We start from the raw sequence: 6293 nt of genomic DNA, 5'->3' as shown, positions 1-6293 counted from the left end.
GCGAGAATAACGTGTGATACTACAGTGTGAGATTAAAGCAGTGGTACGGCTATCATACGTCTATGAATTAACAGAAAATACTAAAATGAATCAATTAAAAAATCAAGAATCAGCATATGAAACCCAAAAATGGTGACAATCAACAAAAGAACATTTTATGCAGAAATGCATGCTTGGTATCAACATAGTACAAAACTCATTCATGATTCCCAGCATGTATTGCAGTTGATCTGTTTATCTGAATTAGTTTGATGATTGTCACCATTGTTGAGGTTTGTATGATGAGTGTTGATGTTTAAATATTTCTTTATATTTTGCCGCAGGATCTTTGAATTTGGGTAACAGAACATTTACATCAGAAATGAAAGATCAGCTGTACTCCAACTTAATATTAAAACATCTCTTTCTTTATTAAAGGATACATGCTTATATTGAAACACTTGTAAGCACTGAAAGAGAATTAACTAAACTTAATCAAGACGGTGGTTTGTTGAAATCGAAAGTGATAATTCAATGCCATTAACAATGACAAATCAACTATTTTTAACATTGATTCAATGCTTTTAACCATGCTCTCTTGCTATCTGGGTAACCAAAGATTCATGTTTTGGTGTTAAAATATTGTTAATTCTCATAGTTTGAGCACACCTGAGGCTCAGATTTGATTGGAAAATTATGCATTTGTATTTGGTTGGAATTCCCTGCAGCTCACATTATCACAGTCTCTTTATGTTTTGAGGACTTTTAAAGCCTGGCATACACTGCGATTTTCATGCGTTTTTTAGACGATTTCTGAGTTGTACAACTCTTTGTTAAGTCATGCCGAACTTCACCTTTGTTGTGCATTATTTTTCGTGCTGCATATGGAGGTAATGAGAGGCGATTAACTTCTCCTGACTGGCAATCAGATGAATTTCTGACATGAACTTAAAGGGATAGTTCACCTAAAAATTAACCCTCAAGCCATCCCAGGTGTATATGACTTTTTTCTTTCAGACAAATACAATCTGAGTTGCATAAAAAATGTCCTGGATTTTCCAAGCTTTATAATGGCATTGAATCGCTGTTGAGATTCAATAGAAGATTCAAGAGATTTCAATATAAGTCCAAATAAGTGCTTCTATACATCATAAAAAGTACCCCACACGGCTGTGGAATTTAATTCCTACTGAAGAGAATCGATGCATTTGTGTAAGAAAATTATCATATTTAAAACTTTATAAACTGTAATTTATAAAGCGTGAGAAGAGATGAACGCGGAAGTGCAGATGAAAAAGAAAAAACAGAACACTGGTCACAAATTAGCAGTATAAAGCAGTATCAGGAAAGGTCCTTGAGCTGGGATTCGAACTCGGGACACGCTTAAAGGCGTTATATGTCAGTGCACTGCCCACAGGGCTATTGGCACAGACAACTTTGATACTTTTGACTGATATCCTATCCTTCATGCTGCTTGAACCACGCCTGATACCCATACTGCTCTCCTGTGGTAATTAATGACTTCCTGGTTTGATGTGATAAGGTAGGTGTCAAGAATATACAGCCTGGTCTCATCCACATACTTTTTTAAACATATAATAAGAATGTACTGACATCATCTAAAACCTTTTTGAAGATATATTTTATACTGGCATACTATATTACAGATAAAATAGAGCAGAACCTGTTGAGTTTCCTTTGGTTGCGCAAGTGATGGAGGGCCCTTCAGAACCTGAACCCATGCAGTGAATATGCAGTGATGCAATATAACAGTGAATAGGGGAGTTCTGGCGAGGGTAACACCCATCAGTCATACTTGGTGCTCAATGGGCCTCATTTATGAAACATGAGCAGAACAAATTTTTGTGTAAATCATTCGTAAAACTGTTCTGATGTAAACTGTCAACATGTTAGTTGGTGCGAAAGAAATGCACACCTGATATTAGTAATATGTTACTAATCACTAATATCTAAAAATTAGACATTAGTAATATGTTACCATCGTGGATATTTAAAAAAATAGCAACTAAAATGTCTCAGCTGGAAAAACACTGCACCACCAAAACCTTTTCAAGCGCCACCAGCTGGTTGTTTAAGAAGAGCGTCTGACATTTTTTGCAGTTGACTAAAAACTCTTTGGTGTACACACATTATTGAGTATTTATTGTTAGGCATGTATTCCACTGCTAACCAGAATATTCTGTTAACCAGAATATTCCACTGCGTCCTTGGACATACAATTTTCATAGCTTTAATTCATAGTCAGGGATTATGCTAATTGTGATTGAGCGGGTACAAGCACCCTATTTATGAATGGTTGGAATTCATCAACTTACTCATGTCTAACTATCTAATCGGATGTTTACAAAGTGTTTGTGAATCCGGGACATTAGTTTTCGGAAAGGTCTGTTTCATGCGCAACTTACTCAGAATTTTCTCAGGAGGGTGATCAATAGAAGAGTGGTTCTCAACCACGTTCCTGGAGCCTCCAACACTGCACAGTTTGCGTCTCTCCTTTGTCTGACACACCCATTTCAGGTCTTGGAGTCTTTATGAATGAGCTGATGACCTGGTGGTCGAGGACCATGTCAGACGAGCCTTTAGTGGGGTTGAGGTGCTGGGGGCTGCTCAATGAGTGCTTTGTTTCTGGGTCAGTCCCACGTTCCTTCGATGGGGCCATTCTTCCAGACTGCTTTAAAATCCAGGAGTCAGGAGGTCACTGGCAATCGTATGTCAGCATTTTGGTGGATATTCATCAGTTTGTGGGCGCAAACTCAGTCTGTGCTCAAAACAAATTATGTAATTTGTCTGCTGTTGGTCTGCTCCATTCCATTCTTGGAATGGTTTCATTTTTACACCAAAATAAAACTGAATCCAAAGCCAGACTGTGGATCTATGATCCAACAACTTTTGCACACTGGGATTTGGAGATTTCTTGTCATTCTTTCTTGCAAATCCTCTCAAGCTCTGTCGACTTAAGCACAACGAGAACCGTTGGTGGAGAGCCATTTGTTTCAAGTCTCTAATGAGATGTTTGATTGGATTTATGTCCCGGACACTCTTCCATCATCTTGGCTATGAGTTTAGTATGTCCTGGTAGAAGGTGAACCTGATGTCTTGAGTGCTCTGGATGAGGTATTCGTCAACAATATGTGTTTTTTGCTGTATTCATATTTTCTCCTACCCCGACCAGTCTTTCAGTCCCTGTCGCTTAAAGACACCCCTACCAACATCACGCTTCACCATTGGGATGATATTGCACAGCTGTGTCTGGTTTCCCTCCGACATGACACATGGAATTGAGGTTCATCAGACTTTTTTTTACAAAGTCCAAGCTGGCTTTTATGTGTCATGTGCTGAGGAGAGGCTTCTGTCTGGCTACTGCCTAAATCAGTGGATGGTTGTCTTTCTGTAAGTTTCCCCCATCTCCATGCTTAAACTCAACCAGAGTCACCATCAGATTCTTGGTCAACTGTCTTAGCAATAAATAATGACTTCTTCTCCAATTTCTCAGTTCAGCTTATTGGCTATCTCTAGAATAGGGGTTTCCTAACTCAGTCTGGAGGGCCAGTGTCCTGCAGAGTTTAGCTGAACTTGGCTCAACACACCTGCCTGGAAGTTTCCAGTATGCCTAAGACCTTGATTAGCTGGTTCAGGTGTGTTTAATTAGGGTTGGAGCTAAACTCTGCAGGACATCGGCCCTCCAGGACAGAGTTTGGACACCCCTAAACTAGGAAGAGACAGGGTAAACACCTGAGATAAATTTTAAGTGTCATAGCAAATAGTCTCAATATGTATATTCTATATATTTTTTTTTATCTTACAGTCTAGATTAAGGTAAAAAAAAAAAAAAAGCTATAACAGAGTATAAAAAAGCAGTGTGATTGCTTTGTATGTCCATGCACAGCTTTAATGAGAAAGGCTTTTCTGTTCTGTCTCCATTTTATTATTTCATTATGTTAAGTGTAGCTCAGAACAAAAACTATTATCATGGATAACAACATGGCTATTAAAGTTTCCCTGCTGTGGGATATGGCAGCACCCACCTGATTCACCAGGGACTATATAAATTGATTGGAAAATTGCTTAGCGAGATGCCATCCAGCATAATCAAACTGATCCAGTCAGATTAGCACTTGAGTAAACATGCAGTGTTTTAGTTGCTGGTCTTGTGTTGCAGGCTCGAGTCTTTAGTTAGCAGTTTACTGTAACGACACTGGTTCTCCTTGGTTGAAACTTTCCGGTGGAGATGGTGTCCCCTTGGTAGTTGGTGCCTTATATAAACGACATCAGCTATAGAGAATGGGAACGACACTACAGTCTAGACTGAGTAATAGTGGAGGTAGATGATATGATTAAATACATAAACGTTTCTCAATTAAAGTCCTCACATACCATCGCTCTGGTTAACGCAATGTTCATTGCTCCCTACTCCCTGAGCAGTGGTAATTAGTTTAAGTTTTCTTAGGAATATTTATTCATGGATTTGTGCTACGCCACCACCTGCAGCGTCTTCACACACAGACAAAACTTACTAGAGCAGTGTGACATAATATGCCTCTGTAAATAAATGCAATTTAAATTAATGTCTTGCACACTTTAATACTCGCTGCTGGAATCAGGGTGGAATATTTCAAGTTCACAGGGCACTTACTTTTGAATAGAACAGACATCTGAGATACACACAAAATGTGCAGAGCGGTGGTTCACTTACATGATCAACTGGCTGAGATCAAGCTATGTTGTGTTTTTTTTTTTTTTTATCTGGCAGATATATCAGTCCCACCTAGTTATTAAAAACTGCAAAAGAGAAATTAATTCGGTCCTGTGTGTGGTACAATAGAAGGCGGCCGTATGATTTCTGTGAGTGTGTATGTGTTGTGTTCTGGCCACACGACTGAGTGCTTGAATGAATGCAATGGATTCCAATATTAGTACAATTATTCTAAGCAAGTGCAAGCAGCTCTTAAAAAATATGAATGAAAATACTGTCGTTTTTTCCTCTAGTGATTTGTATTTATTGTCATTGTATGCTATTTAGCGTGTCCTAAAACATGGCGCAGACTACCCAGAATGCAATGCGCAGTGACGTAGATTCCCATGCTCTAAGGAGCGCCAGTACTGATCAAAGTGAGGCATAGTCCTCAGTTCTCAGGCTACACCCGTAGGCTATTTCTCTACAGGCTACCACTGCTGTGCAGATATTGTATGTCTTCCTTATTTAACACACCTGATTCAGATCATCAGCTCGTTAGAAGTGACTCCATGAACTGCACTGTGTGGCTGTGTCCGAACATTTAGGCAGCTGACTTCACACCTTACTGCTTTATCAGCTAATGACTTTGCAGGTAGCTTTTGTGCATGAAGGTAGCGCCGGGACTGTTTTCAGACAGACCTCTGAGGCAGCATAACGGTTTAATGCAACAAAAGAGAGGGAGAGCTTTGGTGATAACTAAGTGAATATATAATTACAACAAAAGTTGAGAAAGTTGGTTAAAAACCTACGTATCACAGTTTTTATGTTTTTAGCTCTCAGAATTGTGGAATATCAAAGGCAGTGAAGGATCATGCATCTGTGCTGCCTTCAAAAATTGATCTGATGAAGGTATCTCAGGAGACAGGAAGTGATATTAAAACTGGATTCAGACATGGCTTGACGCCTTCCTACCTTGGAGTGCATTCTCCTAAGGCAGCATTTTTCAACTTTTGGGAGAGACATATAAAGACATATAAAATGTGCAGAGCAGTGGATCCCTGGGACCAGATTTTAATAACCACTGTGTTTATACTGTACATAATGTCACTAATTATGCAGATAAGGAGTGAGAAGTAAATTAATACAGCAAATATGTACAGAAAACATGTTCACAGCTGGTTCAGACCTGATTTTAGACTTGAGACATAACTTTAATTTATGACTTCACAAATGAGTTGTGACTATAATCATAACATTGTTTTGGTATTAATGATGTTTGTGTTGTGAAAGCTGATGTGTGATATGTGACACCTGATTTGTTAGAAAAAGACTGTTCTATTGCAACAAACTGGATGAAAAGGAGATGAAAAAAAAGGTTTAAGGGAGGAGGGAAATTACTAATTTACTAATAAAAAGTTACCATAACCATTCAATATAATTCATCCTCAGTTTCACACAAGGATGTTGATGGATATATGATATCTGCTGATTCACACAGGCAAGATTTCACTGCAAAAACAAAAGCATGTCTTGTGAAAAAGAATGCCTTGGAAAGAATTCAGATCCGGCTGTCAGGTGTGCTGAGGTCTTTAGAAAACAAGGTGGGAAAACCGGATTG

This window comes from Labeo rohita, chromosome 15 (assembly GCF_022985175.1).
Source record: "Labeo rohita strain BAU-BD-2019 chromosome 15, IGBB_LRoh.1.0, whole genome shotgun sequence".
NCBI classification, from domain to species: domain Eukaryota; kingdom Metazoa; phylum Chordata; class Actinopteri; order Cypriniformes; family Cyprinidae; genus Labeo; species Labeo rohita.
Note: the sequence above shows the minus strand (reverse complement) of the source record.